The sequence below is a fragment of the Procambarus clarkii genome, chromosome 30, assembly GCF_040958095.1.
Source record: "Procambarus clarkii isolate CNS0578487 chromosome 30, FALCON_Pclarkii_2.0, whole genome shotgun sequence".
NCBI classification, from domain to species: Eukaryota; Metazoa; Arthropoda; class Malacostraca; order Decapoda; family Cambaridae; genus Procambarus; species Procambarus clarkii.
The window spans coordinates 24691098-24709233 of record NC_091179.1 but is presented as its reverse complement, the minus strand read 5'-3'; the positions used below and the strand labels follow the sequence as shown (position 1 = coordinate 24709233).

At 45.1% G+C, this 18136-nt stretch overlaps 1 protein-coding gene across 10 annotated transcripts in view; it reads right to left on the bottom strand.

Annotated features, from left to right (window-relative positions):
- Positions 1–236: 236 nt before the first annotated feature.
- LOC123765545 (uncharacterized) overlaps positions 237–18136 on the bottom strand; it is a 238530-nt gene continuing 220630 nt past the window's right edge. For all 10 annotated transcript variants that reach the window (XM_069334060.1, XM_069334059.1, XM_069334058.1 and 7 more), the window contains one exon: positions 237–3946. The gene's annotated coding sequence lies outside the window, so the exon portion shown is untranslated. The remainder of the gene's footprint in view (positions 3947–18136) is intronic.

Here is an 18136-nt window from a genome sequence, read left to right as displayed (position 1 = left end):
TTTAGCTTGTCTACTGTATCAGACAATATTTTGTAGGCGGCTTACTGTATCAAATATTATTTTGAAGTAAGATTACTTGGACAATAACTTTAAAGATCTATTATATCAGACAAAATTTTTAGAAATCTAGGGCATTTGTATACATTTCCATGAAGTTGTGAGATTTTGCGCCTTTAAATTTATGGAAAATCATGAATTTTGTATGGTGATTAGCAGACTTGGGATATAAAAACTCATTTGGAAAATAAACTCACTTTGTTCTAGCTCTGCAATACCCCATACAGAGCCATAACCTAACCTATACCTGACACAGCTGCATCAAATAACACAAACTGAACCTACTTAAAATTATTTTTGAGGAAAATCAAGTATTTCAAGAAGACTCGGCATTTCATCTTGCATATGAAAATATTAAACCTAAGATATTTTAGGTGCACTTAAATTTAGTGCAAATGTAGGTTTGAATTTAACTTGCAATACCTAAAATCGCTAACACATGGTTAAAATCAAACTGTTACCTCTACAAGTCTGTACATTTTATATTTAACTTGTGAAAGATTTATATTTAATTTGAAAAGTTGCACAGAGTATATTAATTCCCGTTGAGGCAACTGAATGGCTTTAAATTGCACTTTACTACATAAGTGTAAGTAACAATCATTATACACTTGCTATAGATTCACTCAAATATTTATTTTAAATCTGTCAACTCAAATTCCAATTAAGAACAAAAAGAGTTGTTTTCTATCGGATACAAAATTTGATTCCAGAAATTAGAGTAGTCTATAGCAAAACATCAGGATTTTACCATGAACATATATGAAAGTATCAGAAAATATACTGATAGTAAAATTAATAAATATAAACTGAATATAAAAAAAAAATCATAATTACATTGTATACATATAGCTGGCTTAACACACTGAAGCCCCATTTTATAACCATTTCAAGCTGAAACTGAAATTCCTTCCCTCATTGTCAGGTCATCCACATAGTGCTATAATATTAATTGTTTAATACCTTGTACTACATTTACATTGATGAAACTGAATGGTTGATTTGTGCTCTTCTCATTCAAATCAAACTTTTACATCATGCTAAATTTCTATGAAATTTAAAATTAAGTTTTATATGATCTGTAGCTGATAGTGGTACTCGCCTACACATTAAAAACTAAATTTTGTGACCGAAGTATCACAATGCTTTCCAACCAAAAAAGGAAAGTAAGAACTCAAGTCAACGTATCAAAAATAAATTTGCACTTCAGCTTTTTCATGCAGATGTAGCATGATAAAACAGTGCATCTTTAACCAAAATACAAAGAACAAACTTTGTATGGTAAGAAACATAACAAAATGATGTGCTTATGAGAATAATGCCTCGCTATCCTGCTCATCAGATTACAGTCAACTACATGTTTTATGGCAGGATTCATCCCTAGACACCTCATATTTCATCAGCCTCAAAATAAAATTAGCCTTATCATATTTTTTCTAAACTAGACCTTATCACTTTCCCATACCATAGCTATTCTTTTGGTAGTGTTACTGTGATGTTTTTTCACAGCCAATTAAAGCCATATTTTAGAGTATATACCTGCATATACAGGCAAATGTTCAGTGTGAAACCAGTTAATCTATATTTTTTCCCTTGCATTTAAAGTACTCCACAGTAAATCTCTTCCCATAAAACCTGGAGTCAACTCTGATTAAGTGCCATATTTACCTACAAATAAATCATATGCATATTATTAATACAATACTTTTAAGGTTGTAAGGAAGTATATAATGACACACAAAGCTTATATAATAAACTTCATGGAATGAAGTGCTCTGCTACAAAGCTATTAACAAAAAATAAGAAAATTTATTTCTGTATTGTAATAACTACCTATACCTACACTAATATAATCACACTAATGCAGTGTTATTAAATGTTTAAAGAAATAAGGAATCCAATGACTGAGACATTCTGTTTATATCACTTGAATTTCTAATGAAACTCCTACATTCTCATTCATTCAGCTTATTATAAAACTGTCAAAACAATATGGCTGTCATCAACATATGATATTCACCAAAATAAGAGCACTCTATTTTAGAAATGATGTACAAGTTTAATTCACTGCTTTGTAAGGAAAATGGAGTAAAAAGACACCTGATACATATGATGACCTGACAACTTGAGAGCATCCCATCCCATATTAGGAATGCCAGTGCACCTTAATACTGTAATAATAATAATAATAAATCAGCCAAGGTTACTCTACAGGTTCTAATTACAATTCTGGATAATTTTTATTTCTACAACTGAAGTGAAAATGAGATTCAACAAAAACCATAGAATTAAATACTACATACTACAGTGATTTCCAGCTAATGTACTTATAATTATTCTTTCATACTATCACTGCTGCATTTCTTTGGTATTTTAATTACATTTTACAAATAAATATGAAAAATATATTAATACCCCAACATGAAGGTGTTCCCCCCAGTGTTAAAGTATCAAATAAGGAGAATCTGGCATTCCCATTCCTGACACACACATCTCATGGTTCTTGGTGTACAATGTCTTCTCTCTCATGTGTGTACTTGCAGGTTTGTTTCATACAGAAAGTGCAAACAGCATAAGATCATTAAAAATTAGTTATTAAATATATTAATGATGTAAATTCCTAAGCTCACCTTAGCACGAGGCTAACCTGGAACACAATATACTCTCCACAAATATACAAAACTTGGAAGACAACATAAATAATACAGTCATATAACCGTACAAACCTGCATTTCCACACCAATAAGCACCTAATCATACCAAACCCAATTTTTTCTATTCATATATCATATACTTTATTAACAGAATAAAAGTTTTGTATCCCAAAAATATTAATAATCAGAAAACCTGATTTAAAAACAAATATCTAAAAATTTATTTTAATGACTAATGAAACATAATTTTATGTTTCAACAAACAAACATAATTTTATGAGAGAAAATAATGATGGGCAACAGTGATGACGACTCCTGATGACTGGGTCTGGAATGATCTTGACTGTAACATCCACCGCGCAGTCACTTCTGTGACAAGTCCTTCCTCACTTTCAATGGAATAGGGGGTTTGTTTTGTCATTATTATTTAAAGCTGGAGATTGCAAAATAAAACTTCATGAAAATATAATCTCCATGGCATAGTTGTCTTTCTACAAATAATTTGTAGCATATAATACAAGCACAAATTTTTATCAAATTAATGTATTTTTGCTACTTTCAAGTACTACAATAAAATCAATGACTCAACAATCACAGATTATATACAATTATTATATACACAAATTGCTGTAAGCTAATAAAATCGCTAACAAAAAACATTATATACATTGTATTCTACATGCACCCATAAGTCACACCTGATATAAGGATCTTTCGATGGATTGTGAATCATCACTTGACAACCCCCATCACTAGCTGAAGCTTGTCTTAAGCCCTTTTATTGCCATTTCATGAATAAGCTGCAGAGATTTTTTGCTTAATTAGAATATGCAGTCAGTGATACTCAAGCTTTACATAGTATCTTGCTTTTGCTCACAGATAAAGGACAAAAATCTCCTGAAGTTATTCAAATAAATTATATATATATATATATATATATATATATATATATATATATATATATATATATATATATATATATATATATATATAATATTTAAATAAAAATTGTCTCATCGACAGTTTCATTAGTACACTGCCAAATAACTATGAATAAATATCACATTTCACAGTTTCTATGTGAGAGTGCTTGAGATATTACAGTAGTATGGACCGTTATTTAAACAGTCTTCCTCTGGATGCTAAAGAGCATTCTGGGCTTGACTTTTTCTTTTCATAATTATTTACTTCCTCTGGCTGCAACAGCTTAACTTCGCATCAAACAGCAATTTTAACTAAAAAGAAAAAAGAAAAATGTAGTCAACACCTCTTCAGATTATATCTGCAAATAAGAAATTAATTCCCCACCTCTCAAAAAACCAGCATTGAATGTAATGAAACGCCATTTTCTGGGTGAGACCCGGAGGCTCCCCGGAGCTATCCAAGCTGATATGGATATATTAGCTTTCTGGCATCAGTGAATGTGCATGGAGTTCTTGCCTACCAGGGACCGCGAGCCAGAACCTGGCCCCCCTCAGAGAGGCACGAGGAGCAATGGCCTATAGAAACCCCCGTGTGGTTGGGAGCATTCTATGTCTGCCATTGACCGGGTCAGGCACCCAGAAAGGTAGTCGCCCCAAAACAAACCATTATTCTGGTGAAAATATTGCTACCAAAAGCCGAACGAGTGGACAGAACTCCCAAAACGAAAATTAGTAAACGAGCATGACATCACGTTGCCACACCACTGTCTGCGCAACCATCCCCCTCCCCGGGAGGGGGAAGGGGAAGCCCCAAACCCTCGCCACCCTTCAGTTCTTAAGCTGGATGTCAAAATACGCGAAAACAGCACCGACCAGAGGGAGGGAGGGTGTCAGGGAGCCTCCGGGTCTCGCCCAGAACATGGCGTTACTTTACATTCAACACTGGTTTTCTGGGAAAGCCCCGACGGCTTTCCTGAGCTACCTCACCAAAGATAAGGAAAACAAGGGAAGCACCCAGGAGGCAGACGCCACACGCCCGAAACTCAAAATGAAGACAAATGGCAAACCGAAGGATCCTGCGGACGACCCGGGGTACCGAAATCCTGGAACAGGAAGGAAGGGAAACCGGGACAACCCAAAGCATGTCCCCCAACCATGGCAGCCATGGTGCACAGATAACGGCGGAGAGCCACAACCGGATACAACACATGATGCACCCCCGGTCTGACCAACCAAGCATCAACAACCCAAAGGCCCCCCCCCGGAAAGCAGCAGACTCATACGTCGCCAGAAAAGGAGGAGATGGCTGCAAATGAACAAAACTACCACCAGAACCAAAAGAGCAGAAACTCCTGTGCGGAGGAGAGCATGAAGCTCCCCGACTTGACCCCCAGAACCTCAATGCCAACAGGGAAAGAGCCCTAGAAAAGCAATCCTGAACCGAAGGAGCCACGACAAACTGAGAAGAGAGAGCACCCCGACCATGACAGCTCAGATGACGCATGAGCAGGTCAGAGGCCAACAATGCAAGAGACAGAGTGAGGAATGGAGCAGAAGGAACATCATTACCAAAAGCAAGCTGCAGCGGCTCTGCCAGCAGCGCACGATACAAGGCGACAGTATTCGGCATAAGATGATGGTCCTGGAACAACTACGAAAGGAAGGACAAGATAACTCTATCAGAGACCAAAGTACTCCTACGCAGTGATAAAAAAACAGGAAGGATCGCCAGAAAATTTCATACTGCCGCCAAAACGAAGCATGCAGGTGGGAGACCAACAATGAAGCCACTTGCGCCCCATACAAATGATGATAGACACGAGTCAGAAACTCCAGACGCGAAGACTCAAGGAGAAAAATGAACTAGCCTCATACTGGGCTGGACCGATCTGCTGAAAGAAGCGGAGATGCGGGAAGACCCTGTGGTCCAAACGCTGAGCAGGCAGCGCCTGAAACCAAGGCTGGGCCAGCCACCAAGAAACCAGAATGACAACTCTTCCCTGGTAAGTCTCCAAGCGAGCGAGGAACCGGAGCAACAGCTGAACCGGGGGGAAATAGGTACAGGTAACCCTACCTTGCCCAGTCCTGCCTGAAGGCAACGACCTCAATGGCCTTGCAGCTGGGGAAGGGCACCATGTATACTGGGAGATGCCTTGACTACATCGATGCGAAGAGAACCACTTCCAGAGGCCCGAATGTCCGGCAGAGCCAACTGAACGAGTCGGCGTCAACCGTCCATTCCGTGGAAGGGGAACGAACTGGGACAGGCCATTCGCCAGAACATTGGACATCCCCTGAACGTGAACCGCCAGGAGAGCTAACCCTGAGAACTCAGCAGATGAGTTATCCAAAGTGACCAGCCCTAAAAAGCCAAGGACTGCATCAAACCCCAGCGGTACAGGCAATGAACCACCAGGGAGCAGTCCGAATGGAGCCAGATAGTCGATCTGTGAGCAACCCGAATCCTCCAGGGCAACATCAACACAGCCGCAAACTCCCACTTCGTGCTGTGAGCCCAATGGAAGGACAGACTTGACCGTCCCTGGCCGGCCTGGTGAGCACTGGTCACAAAGCCCCAGCCCAGAGACGACGCATCTGTGAACACATTGAGCGAGGGGCTCGGGTATTCGCCTAGACACTGAACCTCAAAAAACCTGAAGAGGAAGCCGGCGATGCAGCAATTGACGCAAAGCCTTTGGAGGTCGAACCCATCGGTCGGAAAAAGAGGCAAAAGGAACGTCCCCGAAGGAAACAGCAAGTTCAGGCTCCCGCACAACCCTCGTGCAACCGCCACATGACCCGAGAACCCCTCAAAAACAGATGAAGGCGGGAATGCAGCCAAACCAAAGCTGCAGGAGGGAAAGACAAGGAAGCGGTCCGAGTGTCCCACACAAGACCCAACCAAGACCAGACCTGAGAGGGAACCAGATGAGACTTCCACCAGCTCACCAGGAACACGAACCCAGTGCACTGGGAAAGAACCAAATACATGGCGAGCAGACACACGGACTGGCTGGGAGCCAATACCAGCCAGTCGGCGAGGTAAGCCAGAACCCGAACACCTAACAGATGCAAGTGGGCCACCACGACCCGAGGAAGGTGTGTGAAAACGCGAGGAGCCAGATTCAAACCAAAACAGACGGTACCAAAGTCTAGGGCGGTGCCGAATTTGGCACCACTAGCCTACCATGATGGGAAGAACCCCGAGCCTTGGATTCCAAGGAAAAGAGTACCGCCTGCCAACAAGTGAGTCGAGAAGCAAAAACCGCTTCCCTCAGGAGCGGCGCAAACAGCCTCAACAATGCAGATGACACATGCGCCGCCGAGTTCAATGCACCAGACCCAGAGGCATCCCCAAGAGCCTCCACATCCACCTCTAACCAGTCCGAGGACAGCTCAAGGAGGAAGAAACAACGCAGGGCCAAAGCCAACAAGCCAAACGTGCACAAATCCTCTATGACCAATGCAGCTGAAAGGGAAGGAACCTGCACATGAAGCTGCATCACACCAACATCCCGTGAAAGGGAAGGGCCGAATAAGCATGCATTGAGATGCTCAAATTTACCCCCAGGAAAACCTGCAACACCATCTCAGCCTCCCACCACTGAAGCGTGCGGAATCAACAGAATGTATGCCAAGCCTCCAAGAGGAGAGAGGGCAGTCTGCTAACCAGGATGACTCCGGACTTTATAACAAACCCAGTAAGGACACGAAGATCCATACACGAAGGAATGTGGAACCATTACGAAAGCATAATCCGGTTCATGCAGGAGGTAAGCCGCAAGGGCGTCCCACACCACATAGGACAGGATGCGGGAAGCCGAAAACCTCCTGAAGGACAGAACCAAAGAACCGACGGGATCACGGAACCGAACCCACGAGGGGTAGATGCCAAATCCAACTTGTACAAGGAGGGAGCAAAAGAGAACCCCTCTCCTTGTAACACCAAGCCACACTTCGAGGGTACAAAAACCCAGGTGGGGACCAATGGGGCCCAGGGTCCCTATGTCAACCCCTCCTCCGCCCCAGCAACCTCACCCAGAGGACCCAGGGCCAAGTTGTCCTCCAAACCCCCTGCCTCTAAAGAAAAGGCAGCCGCAGCCAAAAAAGCAGAAATGAAGGGGGCCCCATTGATCAGACCCAGAGGCTCCGGCTGAAGGACCAGGCTCGAATGCTTCCACCACCACCCCGGAAGGTGACTTCCCCAAGACTGCCCGAGGTCTCAACACCAAATAAACCCTGCCCCAACTCTGAAACCCTCAGACATTTCAGAGTCGGAAGCAAGGGGAGAGGAGCTGGATGAACAACTGAAGGGGAAGGACAAGAAGGGGTGGAAAGAAACAAAGGCGAAACGACTCCCACCCCAAAGTCCGAGTCCTTCTAACCACAACGGGGCAGTCTCAGGGAATCCGGGGAAGCTAGGAACCTATCGCGTTGCAGCAACATAACCTAGCATGCAATGCCGCAGCTGCCTGCACCCTCGTATCATGATGAGAAGCTAGGGTGAACTGGAAAATGTACAAACAACAAATGTCACACTACTCCGGGTCAATAGAATCACTGACCTGACAGGCAGCTTGGCGGAGGCAGAACCAGTGACCATCACCCAGAGACAAGGGGACAGCAACCATCCGACTCGCACAAGGTGAGAGGGGATTCAGGGGTCGCATCCATCGGACCACAGAGCCCCTGCGAGGATTCTCAGAGCCCTTAGTCATGGAAGTCCGTTAAGAGAAGCCCAGGCAGGGTACAGCTAACTGGCGCCGAAAACTACGAAGTAAACTGCTACAAGCTGCTCCCCCGGGACTTGTACACTCTCATGGGCCAAGCGGAGAGCCACCAAGAACAAGAGGGTATAACCAAACAAGAGGCAGACCCTCCACCAGACAGAGAAAACAAAACAAAAAAGAAAACCCCACAAGAGGACAACGTGCCCAGGCGGTACAGAGCTGGCCGCTATGAAAGGTTACAACTAGCTGCATTGTACCCTGCGCCTCAACCAGTGACAAAAACTACCCCTACCCTGAGGCAAATTGGGTAAACAAAAACCCCAGCTGACTCCAAGGGCAGTCAATCACCAAGCAGTAGAAGACACAGCGGAGGTAGACCCCCAAGGCGACTTGTGGAAAGTGGCCCCAAGCCCCAAGGGCAGTACTTTACAGGGCACCTAGGGAAGGAAACCCTAGGTGTGTGTAGCCCGAGTACTGAAGATTATTACTCCTAGCTCGCTCACCGACCATAGAGACAGGATTGTGCCACAAGGCACAGAAACTGAGAAAATCTGGAGCCAGAGGCACATGACCTTGCCAGTATCAAATCAGCCAAAAACTGAAGAGTGGATCACCGGCGCAAGGGTCTGGGGCTCCTCCCTTTGCCCTCCTGGGGAGGGGGGTTGCGCAGACAGCGGCGCATTAACGTGATGTCATGCTTGTTTGCTAATTTTCTTTGGAGGGTCCTGTTCACTCGTTCTGCATTCAGTAGCAATATTTTCACCAGGATAAGGGTTTGTTTTGAGGTGCCTACCTTTCTGGGTGCATGACATGGTTGATGGCGAACATAGAATGCTCCCAACTACACGGGGGTTTCTATAGGCCATTGCTTCTTGTGCCTCTCTTGAAGGGGCTGCCTCCCATCCCTTCATTACTGCCTCCCATCCCTTCATTATTGCCTCCCATCCCTCCCTCAATGCCTCCCTCTATCACTGCCTCTCTCCCTCAATGGCTCCCTCCATCACTACCTCTCCCCCTCAATGCCTCCTGGCTCTTGGTCCTCAGTAGGCAAGAACTCTGTGCACATTGATGCCAGAAAGTTATACATATCCATATCATCCTGGACAGCTCCGGGGAGCCTACGGGGCTCCCCCATAGAAAATAATTATTAATTCCATTCACCATTCTTCCATTCTCTGGAAGACTCGAACCATGGAGACTATTTGTTTAATAATTATTAATCATGCAAAAATGAATCTCGCATACCACAATAAAAAGAAAATCTAAGCATTTCATTATGTTCAGTGTTCTTTCCTGTAAAGTCTTCTGTAGCATCCTGGTGCTTACACACCGGTAAAGATAACCCTAAAGAACATGCCAGGCCTGTGAGAGTACATTGACAAAGGTGTCAGAGAACCACTCAAGTGAGCCTGGTGAACAGTGTGATGGTGTCCGTATACAATGATAGGATTCTTGTATGCATTAGCTACTGTACACACACATCTGCTTATATTTTGGGTAAATATTGTTATACAGTATTAGATACAAAATTAATAAGGTATTTTTTACCTAATACTGTACACTGAATCCATTTGTTTTTTTAATAATTTTCTATCTTCATTATTATATGCTATGGATTGGGAATGTTTCAGTCTGGTACTGAGCTAGACCATTTATCTTATCAAACAAACGCAATTTTGTTTTCACACAAAATATTTGTTAAATAAATTAATTTTTTGGGGGAAAAGAGCATAAGAGAAACTAATGTTCCTTCCAAAATATCATTAAATTTCTCTAATTAGAAATATAATAAAAATATGCAGTTGAAAGGTTAACTGAAATCCATCCCTAGCTTGCTGACTACACACTGAATGAGAATCAGGATGTATGTTTTCTAACTTGGGTTGGTGGAGCAGAGGTGTGGATATGTTACTGACACTTACCATGAGACTACCTCATTAGAGGTTCCAGGGACTTACATCCCTGTAGCCCAGTCTCCGACCAGGCCTCCCAGTTGGTCATCTGGTCAACCAGGCTGTTGAATGTAGCTGCTCGCAGCCTGATGTATGAATCGTAACCTGGTTGATCAGGTATCATTTTGAGGCGTTTATCGAATATATCGAGAACCTCATAGAGGTTGGTTCTACTATCCAGATCGTGCTACTGATAGTCACCTGGTGTCTTTGTTGGCAGTCACTTGTGATGCCAAGAGAAGCCTTTAAAGATTTTTTTTTTTTTTTTTTTTACTTCTGGAGTTCATTCCTTGCTGGATCAAGTATTCTTCAGTATCTCGCAAGCACAGAGAGCAATCAAATTAAATGATTCACATAACTATTTACAATTTTCTATATTATAACAGCAATCCTTCCAGCCCATCCTCCGAATAGTCATTATGCTTTAATACTAATTGTAATAAGTACACTCCTGATTATCTGTATAGTATCCACTCGATTTAACGCCCTATATAGGGCTGTACCCCTGGTCATTATTTCTGGGGCTCCGGTATTTCCAAAGTTAAGATATCAGTAATTTTTCAAGTAACATTCAGGTAGGATATATTTTATAATAAAGCTCATTGTGTAATTGCATTCCAAGTTAGTTCCTGTGTTAGTGCCCATTCTATCACAGGTTACAATTAATAATTCCTTCATATGACAAGTTGGATCACACAAGTGGACAAGTGGACTACACAAAAAGTGAACCATATTAACCCTTTAACTGTGCAACGCCCCTGCAGGCCCACGTCTGGGGTGCGCTACCCACCTCCGAGTATTTGTATTTTTCACGTTCCATTCAAAACTCCCGCGGCTACATAGGGTGCACATCTGCTTCCTCAGGGCTCTTATAAACAGACGCCATCTTTAAAAAAAATCGCAGTCCACATTCACGGGTGTGAGAGCCTCAGTAGTGAGTGAGCAACCAAGGCTGGCGCTCGCAGCATGAGCGCACAGCATTGCTGTTCAGTGTGTGACCACAGCATTGCTGTTTAGCGTGTGACCACAGCATCGCCTAATAATGTCAAAATATATATATAACCTGTATTATTTAGCCATGATAGTATTATAGAAGAGCCTGAATGTGATAATGACTGGGTACAATGTTAATATATCAGTGATTCAATGCTGTTCACGATGTTCACAGTGCTAGCCACAGCACCACAGCATTATTTCGTCCATCTAAGAATCTTCAAACGACTTCTTAGGTTCCTTTTCAAAATAAACTTAGTGGTCAAATATTCATTTACAGGAATTAGTGACCAGGATTGTGGTTATAATTAGCATTATGTGTAGTATTGTGGAAGGAGGGAATACAGAGAACATATACGCACGCATAGACGCAATAAAGCACCTAAATTATTGGGATCGTCTCAAAGCCCTCCAAATGTACTCACTAGAAAGAAGATGAGAGAGATATCAAATAATATACACCTGGAAGATACTGGAGGGCCAAGTACCCAATCTACACAGTAAAATAACAATGTACTAGAGTGAACGATATGGAAGAAAATGCAGAATAGAACCAGTGAAGAGCAGAGGTGCCATAGGCAAAATTAGAGAACACTGTATAAACATCAGAGGTCCGCGGTTGTTCAACGTCCTCCCAGCAAGCATAAGAAATATTGCCGGAACAACTGTGGACATCTTCAAGAGGAAACTAGATTTATTCCTCCAAGGAGTGCCAGACCAACCGGGCTGTGGTGGGTATGTGGGCCTGCGGGCCGCTCCAAGCAACAGCCTAGTGGACCAAACTCTCACAAGTCAAGCCTGGCCTTGGGCCGGGCTTGGGGAGTAGAAGAACTCCCAGAACCCCATCAACCAGGTAACCAGGTATCAACCAGGAGGAAGTTTGGTGAGGGAGGGAGGAAGGGAGAGAATTGAGGTAGCCTCACTATATGTGGCAGCCACTCTTGTTTTGCTCATCATACTAGCTTTGTGGTTCTCTATGGGGAACACATATGTACATGGGTATATACAGTGTGTGTGTGTGTATATAGTGTAATAACAGCAACAGGAATATGTTGAGAGGAGCTATTTTGGTGAGGGCGGTGATGTCGTCGTCTGCTGTATGCTGTGTGATTTCTCATGCAGTGTATGGTGGCCACTGTACTGTTTGGACACAATACCGGCTTACTTGCATAGTTCTGGTAAATAAAACATGTAGATAGGTACATATAACATGTGTAAATAGTGTAATAAAAACAATAACAGTGTGGTGGGAGGAGCAATGTTGGCGAGTAAGATGTTGGAGTGAAGGAGGGCTGGCTGGGTGTGGCTGCTCACACTTGCGGTGTTCTGAATGTGTTGATGGTGAATGTGTATAGTGTGTACATATGTTGTAAATAAACATAAATGAACATGAAACATTGGTGTGAATAACTGTACAATGGGAGGAGCAATGTTGTCAAATACAATGTTGGAGGAGTGAGGGAGGGCTGGCTGGGTGTGACAGCTCTCACTAGCAGTGTTCTGAATGTGTTGATGGTGAATGTATATAGTGTGACAGTGTATAGTCTGTAAATAGATTGTATATATACATAAATTAGCATGATACATGGTAAATATGTGCAACATATGTGTACATAAGTGTCATGCACGTAACACAGTGTCTTCGGACAGTAGGATGTTTTACTGCCATAATATAGTGTATGTTTTCATTATAGATAGAATTAGCACGTAAAAACAAATAAAATGTATTTGGAACTGTGCGCAAAAAAACCAGCATTGAATGTAATGAAACGCCATTTTCTGGGTGAGACCCGGAGGCGACCCGGAGCTTTACCAGGCTGATATGCTAATGTCAGACTTTGGCATCAGTCATGTGTATGGAGTTCTAGGGCCTACCGGGGACCACGGCCAGAACCTGGCGTCCTCAGAGAGGCAAGGGGAGCAATGGCCTATAGAAACCCCCGTGTGATAGGAAGCATTCTATGTCTGCCATCCACCGTGTCAAGCATCCAGAAAGGTAAGCATTCCAAAACAAACCCCTATTCTGGTGAAAATTGCTACCTAAAGCCGAACTAGTGGATAGAACGCCTCAACAGTTCTATCTGTTGAAAACAGATAGAACACGCGAAAAACCGCCGACCGGAGGGAGGGAGGGTTGCTGGGGAGCCTCCGGGTCTCACCCAGAAAATGGCGTTTCATTACATTCAACGCTGGTTTTCTGGGGGGAGCCCCGTTGGCTCTCCGGAGCTAACTACCCACAGAGGAAGGTCAAAGGGACAGAACCGGGAGGCGGACACCACGCACCCCTCACGGAAGTGAGACAACCGGCAGCAAATGCCAACCCAAGGCGCCACAGCCCCGAAAAGTCCCGGGAACAACACGAGAACAACGAGCAGCAAAGCCCCCGCATGAACACCAAAAATCCATGCCCGAAAGACCGCAAGGACACGTCGCCCAGACGGCAGCAAGAGCAGCGAAGCCACGAATGCCACGGGCATGAGGGAAGAACACAGGCAGCTTAGCCACAAGAACACGGCTGACCACCCGGAACACCATCACCCGCGAACCGGGAAGAACGGAACCGGATCAACGCAAAACGCGCTCCGGACCCAAATGCCGTGGCACGCAAACAACAGCGGAGGGCCGCCACTGAACACAAAACACGACACACCCCCCAGCCCGACCAACAAAGCACCAACAAACCCTGGACCCCTCCAGAACGCAGCAGCCCCACCCTGCGCCAGAAAAGATGGAGACTGCTGCCACCGAATAACCAAAACGCTAAAACCGAAGGAGCAAGAAAACTCAGCGACCCGACCCCCAGAGGCAAAGGCCAAAAGGAAAGAGCCGACGAAAAAACACACCGGAACCGAAGAGGCACTACCAACCGAGGAGAAGACAGAGCACGCTGACCAGAGACCAGGATGATGCAAGCGGCGCACAAACATGCCGGAGGTGAAACGACGCACAAGACAGCTTACTAACGGTGCAGAAGCAACACCAAGACCGAAAGCAAGCCGAAGCGGCTCCACCAGCGGTGCACGAAAAGAGGCGACAGTATGTGGCAAGACGACGGCCCCCAACCCCCACCAGAAAACCAAGCCGAGAGTAAACCAAGCTAACAAGAGTAACCACCTAAGAAGGGACAGGAAAAGGAAGGACCGCCAAAATACCCCATACTGCCGCCAAGAGAAGCACGCAGGTGGGACACCTACCACGAAGCCACCCGACCACCAACCGGAGGCGAGACCGCGAGGCAGAACATAAGCAGCCCCGACAAGGCCCCTCCGAGCCCAGGAAAAGGCGGAGCCGTGGGAAGATCTCGGGCGCGACCACCGAAACCCAGGCGGCACAAGGAGATGGAACATCTGCCGAACAGAAAAACTCCCCAAAGCATGCAAGCCCGCCAGGAGTTCAGAAACGACGGGTCCGACGCGAGACATCGCAAGACCCAAAAAAAAAAAAAAAAAACGGCAGGGCAAGCTAGGAAACCAAAAAAGGCGGAAGGGTTGCTGCCAGAACAGTACCCGAAGCAAGGGGTACGAACAACTGCAATAGACCGAGACAAAGAAGCACACCACAGGACACAGGCTGAAAAATGCCCAAGAAGCACAGGAACACACGCAGAACACCCCTGCTGCAGAGGAGGCAGGAAGAAAGAGCAGAAGCACAAAAACCCCAGGAAAACAACCAGGGGTAGGCAATCAGGCAGGGACAGAAAACCCCCTACGCACATGAGAAGGCCAAACCAGGTACCCGAAGACCACGAAAAACAACAAGCAAACCCCCAGACGCAAACCCCAGGCACAAAACAGCAGCAAAGTGCCACACCACAACTGGACACAGGAACAAGGACACGCCACCGTGAAACACGGTACCAATGCACACATGCAGCAGCAGCAACAGGCACCACCGCAACATGCAACATGTAAATAGCAACTCCCTTCTGCAAAGGCAGAGAACGGAGCAGGCAGACCCCAGACAGGGCCAACGGAGACACGACAAAACCCAGCAGGCCCAGAAACCTGCACCAGGCGACCGACGGCGGAGAAACCCCGCTCGATACCTGCTGGATGGGGTACTGGGAGCTCATTTACACCCCAAGCCCGGCCCGAGGCCAGGCTAGACCGGCCAGAGGGTGGCCCACCAGGCAGCTGCTTGGAGCGGCCTGCAGGCCCACATACCCCCACAACCAGGATGGGCCGGAACTGCTATTCGAAAACAGGCTAGTGTGCCCTGGAAGTCCACGGACGAACCAGCAAGAAGGCTTATGCTCGCAAGTAGGTCGTTGATACCTGGTTGATACCTGGTTGATGGGGTTCTGGGAGTTCTTCTACTCCCCAAGCCCGGCCCGAGGCCAGGCTCGACTTATGAGAGTTTGGTTCACCAGGCTGTTCCTTGGAGCGGCCCGCAGGCCCACATACCCACCACAGCACCACAGGTCGTGTAACAACCACAGACCTCTGATGGTAATACAGTGTTCCCCAATTGTGCCTATAGCACCACTGCACTCCACTGGTACTATCCCGCAAGTTCTACCAGATAGGCGGGACCCAAGAGCCAGAGCTCAACCCCTGCAAGCACAGCCAGGAGCCTTACTAGGTGAGTACAGAACCAACCCCACAACCCCCACACCTCACAACATGAAAAAAGGTGGGTCCCCTGAATGACTCTAGCATGGGTTGGACATGCACATGAGGGGGACAGGAAGGGTTGAAAAAGGGACAGTCACTGGTGTGCGAACGGTCTCAGTCGTACAAAAATAAGAACAAAGCAGTTGGTCCAGATGGAGTTTCACCATGGGTTCTGAGAGAATGTGCACCTGAGCTCAGCATTCCTCTTCAACTGATTTTTCAGGCATCCCTGTTTACAGGAGTTGTAGCTGATGTGTGGAAAAAGGCTAACATAGTTCCAATCTACAAAAGTGGAAGCAGGGAAGACCCCCTTAATTATAGACCGGTATCATTGACAAGTGTAATAGTCAAAATATTGGAAAAAATAATTAAAAGTAAATGGGTAGAACACCTGGAGAGAAATGATATAATATCAGTCAGTCAGTATGGTTTTCGATCTGGAAGATCCTGTGTATCGAATTTACTCAGTTTCTATGATCGAGCAACAGAGATATCACAGGAAAGAGATGGTTGGGTTGACTGCATCTATCTGGACCTAAAAAAGGCTTTCGACAGAGTTCCACATAAGAGGCTGTTCTGGAAACTGGAAAATATTGGAGGGGTGACAGGTAAGCTTCTAACATGGATGAAAAATTTTCTGACTGATAGAAAAATGAGGGCAGTGATCAGAGGCAATGTATCGGAATGGAGAGATGTCACAAGTGGAGTACCACAGGGTTCAGTTCTTGCACCAGTGATGTTTATTGTCTACATAAATGATCTACCAGTTGGTATACAGAATTATATGAACATGTTTGCTGATGATGCTAAGATAATAGGAAGGATAAGAAACGTAGATGATTGTCATGCCCTTCAAGTTGACCTGGACAAAATAAGTATATGGAGCACCACTTGGCAAATGGCATTTAATGTTAATAAATGCCATGTTATGGAATGTGGAATTGGAGAACATAGACCCCACACAACCTATATATTATGTGAGAAATCTTTAAAGAATTCTGATAAAGAAAGATATCTAGGGGTGGTTCTAGATAGAAAACTATCACCTGAGGACCACATAAAGAATATTGTGCGAGGAGCCTATGCCACGCTTTCTAACTTCAGAATTGCTTTTAAATACATGGATGGCGATATACTAAAGAAATTGTTCACGACTTTTGTTAGGCCAAAGCTAGAATATGCAGCGGTTGTGTGGTGTCCATATCTTAAGAAGCACATCAACAAACTGGAAAAGGTGCAAAGACATGCTACTAAGTGGCTCCCAGAACTGAAGGGCAAAAGCTACGAGGAGAGGTTAGAGGCATTAAATATGCCAAAACTAGAAGACAGAAGAAAAAGATGTGATATGATCACTACATACAAAATAGTAACAGGAATTGATAAAATTGATAGGGAAGATTTCCTGAGACCTGGAACTTTAAAAACAAGAGGTCATAGATATAAACTAGCTAAACACAGATGCCGAAGAAATATAAGAAAATTCACTTTCACAAACAGAGTGGTAGACGGTTGGAACAAGTTAGGTGAGAAGGTGGTGGAGGCCAAGATCGTCAGTAGTTTCAAAGCGTTATATGACAAAGAGTGCTGGGAAGACGGGACACCACGAGCATAGCTCTCATCCTGAAACTACACTTAGGTAATTACACAAAGAGCGGCCGAAAACCAAGTAGTAAACAGCCTAGCAGGGGCAGGACCCAAGGTACTTGTGGAAGGTGGCCCCAAGCCCCAAGGGCAGTACTTACAGGGCACCTAGGGAAGGGAACCCTAGGCGCATGTAGCCCGAGTACTGGAGAATCACTACCGGCTCACACACCACCTAGAAGACAGACACCACACTCTAGGTACAGTGCTGAAACAACTACTGGAGCCGGAGCACATAACCAGTGCCTATAGCATCAGCCGAAGAACTAATGGGTGGTTAGCCGGCGTGGGAGGTCTGGGGCTCCCCCTTCCCCCTCCCGGGAAGGGGGGAGCTGCGCAAACAGCGGCGCGGTGACATGTGACGTCATACTAGTTTGCTTGTTTTCTGTTGAAGAGTTTTGTCCACTAGTTCGGCTTTAGGTAGCAATTTTCACCAGAATAGGGGTTTGTTTTGGAATGCTTACCTTTCTGGATGCTTGACCCGGTCGATGGCAGACAGAATGCTTCCAACCACACGGGGGTTTCTATAGGCCATTGCTCCCCTTGCCTCTCTGAGGGGGCCAGGTTCTGGCC